We start from the raw sequence: 12,553 nt of genomic DNA, 5'->3' as shown, positions 1-12,553 counted from the left end.
TTGCAGCATAACTAAGGATGGTTCAGGGTCACCTGATCAAGCCTTAACCATGAGCTTGAACAAAAAGGTAAATTTTAAGCTTAAACTTAAAAATAGAGAGGGTGTCATTCTCTCAAATTCAAACTGGGAGCTGGTTCCACAGAAGAGGGGTCTGAAAGCTGAAGGCTCTGCCTCCCATTCTACTCTTAAGTGTCCTAGGAACCAGAAGTAAGCCAGCACTCAGACTGAAATGCTCTATTGGGGTGATACAATATTCCACCTGATGCAGCCAACTGGACCACATAATCCACAAAAAGCAGAGATGAGATTTTGAGGCCACCAAGGTGGAAGTCTTTCCCTACTTGGCTATGCCTAAAAATTCTGTCCATAAAAATTTTGAACGGAATCGATGACAAAGTTCAGCCCTGCTAGAGTCCAACACCCACCGGAAACTAGTCCGATTTACTGCTGGCAATATGGCCCAAGCTCTCCCAGCAGTTGTACAGAATTTGAATTGCCCAACAATAGGCCAGACACCCATACTCCCACAGCACCTCCCACAGGATACCTCAAAGGATGCCATCAAAAGCTTTCTCCAGGTTTACAAAATGAATGCAGACTGGATGGGCAAACTCCCACTACTCATTACTCAGCATCAGTTGACAGCTCAGATCCTCTCTTAACCCGAGTGTCCAGAATATATTGCTGCAGATCTGATAACATGATTACAAAATTGATCGTCAACCTGCCACCTGGTGCCATGTGCACTTACGGACATTCTTATGTTCAAAAATTATGTTCATTATGGAAAAACGGATTTGCATAGATGTCCAGATGCCCAGTAACACCACTCCGCTTCAGATGAGGCAGGCCATTTCTCCCAATCACATCCCTCCACGTCTCACTGTCATTGCCCACCAGAGTACTGAAGTCTCCCAGTAGGACGATGGACCACCCTCAAGCACCCCACCCAGTGACTACAAGATGACGTTCCATGTCCCAGCTGCCAGTCTTGAAATCTGGGCATCCAACCCTTACAGCGCCTCCTGTGGGTAGTGGGCCTACAGCAGGGCAGGCCCATGTCTGGCCTGCTTGATTTTCTTGAATCTTACAGTGTCAGGATGTTAACTTACACACCAAGCATTCTTTAAGTGACTCTGCCATCTGCTTTTAGAAAGTAAACAAGAGCTCATATTTATGAGAAGAGCCTAAAATTTTGTGGAAGAGAATCAGTACATGGCCATAGAGTTGATAAATATTTAAAATACATGGGCCCAAAGCAATAGCCAAATCAAAAGTATGCCTCAAATTTAACATACCAGTTTTCAAAAAAGCTTGTTTTTACTTCTGCTGTCCACTTGGGAAATCAGACTTTGTAATAAAAAAATAAAAAAATAAATAAAAAATATGTTCTTGCTTTTGTAAACATCTAAGATATTTCTTTACAGTCTGCAGTCACTTTGCAAAAAGTCCCATAAAGAACCAGTAGGCTATGTTTCAAATGAAGTGCTCGTAAGATAAACAGGAAGGATGCTTCCTTGCCCTGCATCTTTCAGGCCAGTAATTTAAGGTTGCAAGGATATATTCATCATATTCTTCAATATAATATATCTATCTATCTATCTATCTATCTATCTATCTATACGCATTTCTATTCAAAAGCTGAGGCTGTATTTAATAGCTGTGAGTGACACCAACATCAATCTGTACTCCTTGAGAAGTCAGTCGCGTCAGCTGTGTAGTAGCAAATCAGAGTTCATGGTTTATCAATACTGCTGTAACTGAAGAACACACATTAAAACTGAACCATGTCTGGCATCAGGCAGCTAAGAACAAAAAAGACAAGCAGACAGACAAACCATGAGCAAATTCAAACGGATGGACTGTGCAAAGAGAAACAGACCGAAAGGCGATAAAAGACTAACCTTATGAACCTTATGAAGATATTATCATGTCTATGCATTTAGTTGCCAAGTTGCCAATCTAAGAGTTAATCAACTCAGACTTTGTTTTTAAACTCAGCTTGCTGAACATGCTTCCTGGAATAGGGCCCAGATGTCACACGTGGAATGGGTCCGAATGTGAAAGTGAGAGACACTGCACGCTCATTGGCTAACAACTTTTGAACGACAAGTTGAGCATAACTGACTTTGTCCTCCATTCTAAGTATAAAGTGGATCATATATTACAAAATAAACTTCATGTAATATTTAGTAACACTTGAAACTGAAAATGACGTGGGCTTCATAGATAATTGGCAAAGTTTCTGGGGAAAACCTGGTCTTGTTAGGAGAGACGGCATCCATCCCACTTTGGATGGAGCAGCTCTCATTTCTAGAAATCTGGCCAAATTTATTAACCCTCCTAAAAACTGACTACCCAGGGTTGAGACCAGGAAGCAGAGTTGCAGTCTTACACGCCTCTCTGCAGCTTCTCTCCTCCTGCCATCCCCCCAAAACCCCATCCCCATAGAGTCGGTGCCTGCTCCCAGACCACCAAAAACCAAAGCTAAAATCAGCAAAAAACTATTTAAGCATAAAAATTCAAAAACAATAAATAATACAGCTTCATCAACTGCACCAAAGAATAAAACAATTAAATGTGGATTGTTAAACATTAGGTCTCTCTCTTCCAAGTCCCTATTAGTAAATGATTTAATAATTGATCAACGTATTGATTTTTTCTGCCTTACAGAAACCTGGTTACAGCAGGATGAATATGTTAGTTTAAATGAATCAACACCCCCGAGTCACAGTAACTGTCAGAATGCTCGAAGCACAGGTCGAGGAGGAGGATTAGCTGCAATCTTCAATTCCAGCTTATTAATTAATCAGAGACCCAGACAAAGTTTTCATTCTTTTGAAAGCCTGACTCTTAGTCTTGTCCATCCTAATTGGGAAAATCAAAAACCTGTTTTATTTGTTATTATCTATCGTCCACCTGGTCCTTACTCAGAGTTTCTGTCTGATTTCTCAGACTTTTTATCTGATTTAGTGCTCAGTTCAGATAAAATAATTATAGTGGGTGATTTTAACATCCATGTAGATGCTGAGAATGACAGCCTCAACACTGCATTTAATCTATTGTTAGATTCAATTGGCTTCTCTCAAAATGTAAAGGAGCCCACCCACCACTTTAATCATACTCTGGATCTTGTCCTAACATATGGCATAGAAACTGAAGACTTAACAGTATTCCCTGAAAGCCCCCTCCTGTCTGATCATTTCTTAGTAACATTTACATTTACTTTAATGGATTACACAGCAGTGGGGAATAAGTTTAATTACAGTAGAAGTCTTTCTGAAAGTGCTGTAACTAAGTTTAAGGATCTAATTCCTTCATTGTTATGCTCTTCAGTGCCATGTGCCAACACAGTGCAGAGCAGCTACCTAAACTCTGCTCCCAGTGAGGTTGATTATCTCGTCAATAGTTTTACATCCTCACTGCGTGTAACTTTGGATACTGTGGCTCCTCTGAAAAGGAAAGCTTCAAATCAGAAGTGCCTGACTCCGTGGTATAATTCACAAATGCACAGCTTAAAGCAGATAACCCGAAAGCTGGAGAGGGAATGGCGTCTCACTAAATTAGAAGATGCTCATTTAGCCTGGAAAAAGAGTTTGTTGCTCTATAAAAAAGCCCTCCGTAAAGCTAGGACATCTTACTATTCATCATTAATTGAAGAAAATAAGAACAACCCCAGGTTTCTTTTCAGCACTGTAGCCAGGCTGACAAAGAGTCAGAGCTCTGTAGAGCCGAGTATTCCTTTCACTTTAACTAGTAGTGACTTCATGGATTTCTTTACAAATAAAATTTTAGACATTCGAGAAAAAATTATTCATAACCATCTCAAAGATTATTCTTCATGTTCGGCTGCTTTCAGCACTGCTGGTATTTGTTTAGACTCTTTTGCTCCAGTTGATCTTTCAGAGTTAACTTCAATAGTTACTTCCTCCAAACCAGCAACATGTTTATTAGATCCCATTCCTACTAGACTGTTCAAAGAAGTCTTTCCAATTATTGATGCTTCAATCTTAAAAATGATCAATCAGTCTTTATTAGTTGGCTATGTACCACAGACCTTCAAGGTGGCTGTAATTAAACCTCTGCTTAAAAAGCCATCACTTGACCCAGCTGTCTTAGCTAATTATAGGCCAATCTCCAACCTTCCTTTTCTCTCAAAGATTCTTGAAAGAGTAGTTGTAAAACAGCTAACTGATCATCTGCAGAGGAACGGTTTATTTGAAGAGTTTCAGTCAGGTTTCAGAATTCATCACAGTACAGAAACAGCATTAGTGAAGGTTACAAATGATCTTCTTAGAGCCTCTGACAATGGACTCATCTCTGTTCTTGTCCTGTTGGACCTCAGTGCAGCTTTTGATACTGTTGACCATAACATTTTATTACAGAGATTAGAGCTTGCTATAGGTATTAAAGGTACTGTACTGCAGTGGTTTGAATCATATTTATCTCATAGACTCCAATTTGTTCATGTAAATGGGGAGTCTTCTTCACACACTAAGGTTAATTATGGAGTTCCACAGGGTTCTGTGCTAGGACCAATTTTATTTACATTATACATGCTTCCCTTAGGCAGTATTATTAGAAAGCACTGCATCAATTTTCATTGTTATGCAGATGATACTCAGCTTTACCTATCAATGAAGCCAGATGACACACATCAATTAGTTAAACTGCAGGAATGTCTTAAAGATATTAAGGCCTGGATGACCTCTAATTTCCTGCTTCTAAATTCAGATAAAACTGAAATTCTTATTCTCGGCCCCACAAATCTTAGAAACATGGTGTCTAACCAGATACTTACTCTGGATGGCATTACTTTGGCCTCCAGTAACACTGTGAGAAATCTTGGAGTCATTTTTGACCAGGATATGTCCTTCAATGCACATATTAAACAAATATGTAGGACCGCTTTTTTGCATTTGCGCAATATTTCTAAAATTAGAAACATCCTTTCTCAGAGTGATGCTGAAAAGCTCATTCATGCATTTATTACTTCTAGGCTGGATTATTGTAATTCATTATTATCAGGCTGTCCTAAAAGCTTTCTGAAAAGCCTTCAGCTGATCCAAAATGCTGCAGCTAGAGTACTGACAGGGACTAGAAAGAGAGAGCAGATTTCTCCCATATTGGCTTCTCTTTATTGGCTCCCTGTTAAATCTAGAATAGAATTTAAAATTATTTTCCTCACATACAAGGTCTTGAATAATCAGGCACCATCTTATCTCAAAGACCTCATAGTACCATATCACCCCAACAGAGCACTTCGCTCTCAGACTGCTGGCTTACTTGTGGTTCCTAGGATACTTAAGAGTAAAATGGGAGGCAGAGCCTTCAGCTTTCAGGCGCCTCTTCTGTGGAACCAGCTTCCAGCTTGGATTCGGGAGACAGACACCCTCTCTATTTTTAAGATTAGGCTTAAAACTTTCCTTTATGATAAAGCTTATAGTTAGGGCTGGATCAGGTGACCCTGAACCATCCCTTAGTTATGCTGCTATAGGCCTAGTCTGCTGGGGGGTTCACATAATGCACTGTTTCTCATTCACCTTATTTACTTTGTTTATACTCCACTCTGCATTTAATCATTAATTGATATTAATCTCTGGCTCTCTTCCACAGCATGTCTTTCTCTCCCCTCAGCCCAACCGGTCGCGGCAGATGACTGCCCCTCCCTGAGCCTGGTTCTGCTGGAGGTTTCTTCCTGTTAAAAGGGAGTTTTTCCTTTCCACTGTCGCCAAGTGCTTGCTCATAGGGGGTCGTTTTGACTGTTGGGTTTTCTCTGTATTATTGTAGGGTCTTTACCCACAATACAAAGCGCCTTGAGGCGACAGTTTGTTGTGATTTGGCGCTATATAAATAAAATTGAATTGAATTGAATTGAAACTAGTGACTGAGCCCATAAACTAATCAGAAATGTGTTTCCTGAGTTCACAGATAAAGAGAGCTGATGGCTGTTTCCCCATAGACATCTATGTGAGAGATAAAGGAGCCTTGTCACTGTCAAAGTTCCCCACCAAACAACTGTATATACTAGTACTTTTTGTGTGGTTTAGAATCCTGCAAAACTGCAGCAATTTTCAGAGTTGACAAATCACAATAGTTCTGGCTAAACACCACTAAACCTTCATGTGTCATTGTGCTGACATATAAACGATGACTTTAAGTGCTCTACTAAAAAAATGTTGATTGACCAGTCTCTGGATTCTAAAGTGGCAGGAAACAGATAATACTCCCAGTTTTTACGGTCAAAAGAACTGAAATGTTCTAACCAGCAGTTCTCAAACCAAATGAGCATAGTTTAAATGCCACCACTTTCCTGACTATTATTGCTGACCATATCCATCCCTTTATGACCACAGTGTACTCATCTTCTGATGGCTAAAGCACCATGTTGCATTTCTGAGTGCAAAAAACAAAAAAACAAATATTATATATATATATATATATATATATATATATATATATATATATATATATTCCTGATACTAGAAAAGTGTACCTAATAAAGTGGCCAGTGCTCATATATGCACCTTACAACTTGTGGTTTTCACAATATCAGAAATCATATTTCTATTAATCATAGTAATGTGACTTTAGTGTGCTGTCCGGAGAAGAGTTTGTCTATACACTGTACAATATGTTAAAACATTAAACTCTGACCTTGCTTGTCATTGTTTGTGCTATGTTTTACAATAAAGTATTCTTCATTATTGTTACCAGCACAAATGTAATGCCATTCACCTGTATTATAGTGGGATTAAGCCAGCTAGGTTTTCTAAACAAACTATAAGGTGTAAGCTGCAGTTCTTCCACTTCTGTGGTATTATATTGTGGGGAAGATGTTACTTGAATCATTCACAAATATAGATACTACATTGTATCAGTTTAACATATGATTATTACAAAAAGTACTGGGGTTAAGTTAATTGGCTAATCTAAATTGCCCATAGGTGTGACTGACTGCATGAATGTGAGTGTGAAAGGTTGTCTGTCACTCCGTGTTGGCCCTGCAACAGGCTGGCGACCTGTTCAGGGTGTACCCTGCCTCTCGCCCTATGACAGCTGGGATAGGCTCCAGCCCCCCCGCGACCCTTAACAGGATGTGCGGAAGCGAATGGATGGATGGATGGATATTACAAAAAGTATTTTATAATTACAGTTCCTTTTATTTATTTATTTTTTTGGATGCTGTACTGTATAAAATGAAGAGGCACTGACATGTCTGCCGGAAATAGCAACAGACATTTCTCAGCATGTAATTTAATTGTGAGCCATTCTCCATTTTTCCAAACACCCATGATCCTGCCTGTGCTGTCTCTGCCTGCCTGTCAGTCAGCAGGTTAGCATGCCTTCCCAACATAGGAAATCTATTTAAAGGAGAAAGAATTCTCACTATCCATCTGCCAATGAGAGACCAGATAGAGGGAAGCAGTCTTTTCTTCCTCCACTATTCTCTCTCCAACAAAGAGAAATAATTTTAGCTTTCTATGTGATGTGAGGCCAGCTACCTGGAGGAGGTTGCTTACACATTGTATTTAATTTAGTCTAATACTGCCTTGGACCTATAGAGGCTGTATCTTAGTAAATTTTAACAGAGCATCAAAGGTCATAAACAGAAAAGGCTGGTGTCTATCAGCTGGACAACAACAGCTGTTTTTCCAGTACTAAGCTAATACAGTGGGAGAAATAATCATTTGATCCATCTCTAATTGTTATGGTAGATTCATTTTAATTGAGAATATCAACCCAAAATCCAGAAAAAAACCCCACATTACATAAAAGTAATAAAATGACTTGCATGTCATTGAGTGAAATAAGTATTTGATTCTCTACAACCCAGTCAGAATTCTGGTTCCCACAGATTGGCTGTGTGCCCATGTGACACGCAGATTACAATCAGTCAGTGACAGATATTCCTGATCTCACCTCGTGATGTGTTTATAGCACACCTGTCGACAGAATGACAGACAGAATTTCTTCCATTCCAACTTTTTCACCATCATCAAAAAACCAACGGACATTGGGAACAGAAGGCTGGAGTGGGCTACATCAGCAAGAACCTTGGTGAGAAGGTAACAATTGTTGGTGCAATTATTCAGAAATGGAAGAAATATAAAATGATTGTCAATCATCCTTGGAGCTCCATGTTAGATTGTTGGGTTTTCTCTGGAATTATTTGCAGTATCTTTACATTAAAATTGAACTGAATTGAAAGTAGATCAAAAAGACAAAAGTAATTAAATGACTCTAATCATTGCTCCAAATCCTCTCTTGCAAGAAAATAAATCTCTTACCCTGGAAGCTGATCATCATCAGGCCTGGTCTTTTGATAATTGATAAAATTTCTGGTATTTTTCCCAACAAACATTAAGGTCATGAAGTGACCTAGCCAGTCTGCAAAGGGAGCTGATGGTTCGAGTTGCCAAGTGGCAGCCAAGAAATGTAAAGGATCTAGAAAGTTTCTGTAAAGAGGAGTCAGCCAAATCCCTCATGAGATGTGTGAAAACCTGGTGATCTACTAGAAGAAATGTCTTACTACTGTGCTTACCAACAACCACCAAATACTAGGTCATGTTTTGCTTTGGAATCAAATATTTATTTCACTCAATGAAATGCAAGTGAATTTATAACTTTTTTTATGTTCTTTCTAGATTTTTCATTTATATTTATATTCTCTCTCCATTTGTAAGTCAGCAAACTTACAAATTCAGCAGGCAATCAAATAATTATTTCCCTCAGTGTAGATGCCTTCCTTTACTCATCTCTCAAAACATCTGTCGTCTCAGTCCAAAATATTAACACTTTTGTACAGTGGTATAACTTAACTATTTTCTTTTATGTTGGGAATGTACCAGTTTGTCGAAGTGTTCTGTGGCATAATAACAGCAGGTGTTACTGATGTTCAAGAAGTTCAATTCTGGTTCAATATCCTGATCTATGAAATGTGAGTTGTGTTTGATGTTTTGAAGTGAAATGTGAGTTGTGTTTGATGTTTTGAAGTGATTTCAGCTCCAGATTCTCACGATCAACAATCCTCTATGTCAGTACTGTGTTATTCCCAGTTGTTAAATTAGTTGCTAATGTCATGATTGATTGTGTGTGCTTTAGTTTCCATCTTTACCTTGGTATCTTTATATTGGTATCTTGTAGTTTATTTGCTTATAACCTAGTCCATGATGCTCATTAATACTTTTCCAGGTGCTCAATATTCCTGAAGACCAGCACTTTAGCTTCCTCAGGTGCTTCGTTTAATTTGATGACAGTTTTACAGTTTTTTTGTTTTTTTAGGTATTGTGCTTTGTTTGCTATATATTTGTGTTTAGTTAGATGGTCGTTCATGTTTTTCCCCCTGTTTCAGCAGTGCATTCTTGTGCTTCCTGTTCACAAATCTTATGATGACTGCTGCTTTGTCGCTAGTGTTTTTCCTGGGCAGAGGGTGGCATGCTCCAATGTTACCACAGTCCAGGTTGATGCCTTTTGACTCCATGAAAGCAGCCACCTGCTGCTCTGTAAAGATAGCATCTAGCTCACTGGGCTCCCCTCTGGTGTCACCAATCATGGCCAAAGCGCATGACCGGGGTTTTATGTGGATCCCAGTGATGATCATGTTGTTCATCCTGGTGTACTGCTCCAAGTTTGCGACCCTGCTCTCGAGATACGCAGTTCTCTTTTCCTTCTCTGTATTCTTACTGCGGAGTGACTTTACTGCTTCGACACTGTTGAGGATACTTTCCTGCTGTAGTCTTATAGCAGAAATTTCTTCAGATAGAAAATCAAGTGACCTTTTAATGTCCTCAAATTCCTCAGTTGCCGGTGCTCTTTTCTGGCCCATGTGGCCTAGTTTTTCCGGTAAACACCAGTAAACACAGGTAAACAAGCTCAGTCAGCTGTGAATCAGCTGTGAGTCAGCTGATTGTTCCATCTAAGAAAATTTTTAACCCCACAAAAATTAGATTTTTTAGGTTAGTTCTCCAGGTCTCACTGTCCCTCACTGGTTGGAGTGCCGTCTCCTGCTCAGGGACGAGTTCCTGCCCCAGGTGGAGGAGTTTAAGTATCTCGGGGTCCTGTTCATGAGTGACGGGCGAAGGGAATAGGAGATTAACAGATGGATTGGGGCTACGTCCACGTCTAAGTTATGATCATGAACTTGGGGTAGTGACCGAAAGAATCAGATCGCCAATACAAGCGTCAGAAATGAGCTTCCTCCGAAGGGTGGCTGGCCTCTCCCTTAGAGACAGGGTGAGGAGTGTGGCTATTCGGGAGGGGCTCAGAGTAGAGCCACTGCTCCTCGACATCGAGAGGAGCCAGTTGAGGTAGTTCGGGCATCTGACTAGGATGCCTCCTGGGTGCCTCTTGGGTGAGGTGTTCCAGGCATGTCCTACCGGGAGGAGGCGCGGGGTAGACCCAGGACATGCTGGAGAGATTATATCTCTCAGCTGGCTTGGGAATGCCTTGGGGTCCGTCCGGATTAGCTGGTGGAGGTAGCTGGGGAGAGGTCTGTTGTCTGGAAGTCTGGGCTTCTCTGTTTAGGCTGCTGCCCTTTGACCTGGCCCAGGACAAGTGGAAGAGAATGGATGGATGGATGGATGTTCTTCCAGAAATGGACCCCATTCATATTTCTTAAGTATTTCTTGGGTAACATTTGTGAAACTGAACTAAAGTATGACAGTTTTGTTCCTGGGCACTGAGGATTGTCTTCATTTGCTCTAATTCAACTTGAGGAATCAAGAGGTGGTGGAAGTCATCTCCACAGGTGACATTAAGCTTACAGAGAGTGGAGATCGAGGCAGTACCTGTGCATTAACACAAGGCCATTATTCCTCAGCCCATTCTCTTTAGAGTGTTTAAGTTTATGGCAGTCCTGCATTCTCAATTCTGTGTCCTCATCTTTGTGTGGTGTGTTCCTACCTTCTGTTCCATGTTTAGTTATCACCTGTTTCCATGTTCAATTATTACGTCTTAGTCTGGGTGTTTGTGTTTTGTAGTCTTCCTTGTTCATGCTTGAACGTGTTTGTGTCATGTTTTGTCATTTCCTGTTTTATTTTGAAAGTCCCTTGTCCCATGTGTTTTGTGTTCAGTTTTGCTTCCCTTGTGTCATTAGTCTAATTAGATTCACCTGTTCTCCCCTGCTGTCTTCACTCTCCCTAATTTCCTTGTGTGTATTTAATCCCTCAGTTACTGTGGTTTTGTCCTCTACTCTAGCTTTGTTAATATTATGTGCCTTGGTTTAAGTTTTAGGGATTTTTAAATTTTTGTAAATCAGCCTGCCACACAGCTGATTCATAACATAAACATTATATTAATCCTTTTCTTATATGTTTTAGCACTGACCTAACAAGAAATTCAAATTCTACTAAGCCTCTTTCTGTGAAATTAGGCAACATTTCTGATTAAGGTTTTATTTATTTCCCCCTTCAGGGATGATTACTTGGCTGTAAAAATCCTGTTGTGACCATATGCATATGAGCATTAGTGATTTCCACCGTAATATCCCCCAGTACAAACAAACTAAACTAGCACATGTGCCATCATGTGCCAGCAAACAGTGCACCAAAAAGGCAGGAGATTTTCAGCCAGATCAACAAAATCTTTGCTCACCATGGGCCCTCTAATTTGTCCCCTTTCCCAAAATTAAATTCCAGTTGAAGAGTCTGACACACTGGAAGAGATTAAACACACACACAGCAGATGTGCAGGTGGTCAGAACTAAAAACTAAAAATAGCAGCTGTGTTGGACATGCAGAGCTGCCAAAAGAAAAGACCCTGAAAGGGAAATGGGAAAAAAAAATTAAATCAGGTATGATTTATGATGTTTTATGAGCAGAGTCACAGTATATTTGATCTACACCTTATGGTGCTGGGGTGGCTGTAGCTCAGGAGGTAGCGCAGGTCATCTACCAATCAGAAGGTTGGCGGTTCAATTCCTGGCTGTGCCGGGCTGTATGCCAAAGTATCCTTGGGCAAGATACTAAACCCCAAGTTGCTCTCCAACGCAAGCGTTGGTGTATGAATGTGTGTGAATGTTAGACAATCAAAGCACTTAGCTTAGTTACACGTGGAAGTGCTTGTATGAATCGGTGAATGCAAACGTGTCAGCGTACAAAAGCCGTATATAAGAACTAGTCCATTTACCATTTACCATATATCCTAGACCAGGGCTCACCAACACGGTGCCCGCGGGCACCTGGTCGCCCGCAAGGACCACATGAGTCGCCCGCAGGCCCGTTCTAAAAATAGCACAACTCACTAGTGAGCTGTGTCTAAAAAAATTTTTATTCTGTTGCTATTCTTTTTTATAATCACACTTGCATTTATATAGCTTTAAAAATGACAGTATCTTAAAAATATCCTCATTATACATGACGTTTAGAAAAGTTAGGGTGAACTCTGACTTACTCTAGTTCTAATTCAATGGTCAGTATTGTGCGCATGACAAAACCAGTGCTAATGGAACGTAGGCTAGCGGACACAGCGAAGATGGGCGCTGAGTGCAGTTTCTTTCCCCAAAAATATGGCTGAAAAAAGAAAGAAAACTTATCACTTTAACGAGGAATGG

The 12,553-nt window shown here is 40.2% G+C and overlaps 1 protein-coding gene across 4 annotated transcripts in view; it reads right to left on the bottom strand.

The window, feature by feature from the left end:
- Window positions 1–12,553, bottom strand: part of LOC115799372 (Rho guanine nucleotide exchange factor (GEF) 4) — a 186,080-nt gene that overhangs the window by 93,698 nt on the left and 79,829 nt on the right. The gene's annotated exons all lie outside the window — the stretch shown is intronic.

Source organism: Archocentrus centrarchus, chromosome 20, assembly GCF_007364275.1.
Source record: "Archocentrus centrarchus isolate MPI-CPG fArcCen1 chromosome 20, fArcCen1, whole genome shotgun sequence".
NCBI classification, from domain to species: Eukaryota; Metazoa; Chordata; class Actinopteri; order Cichliformes; family Cichlidae; genus Archocentrus; species Archocentrus centrarchus.
This window is presented reverse-complemented; position numbering and strand designations above follow the sequence as displayed.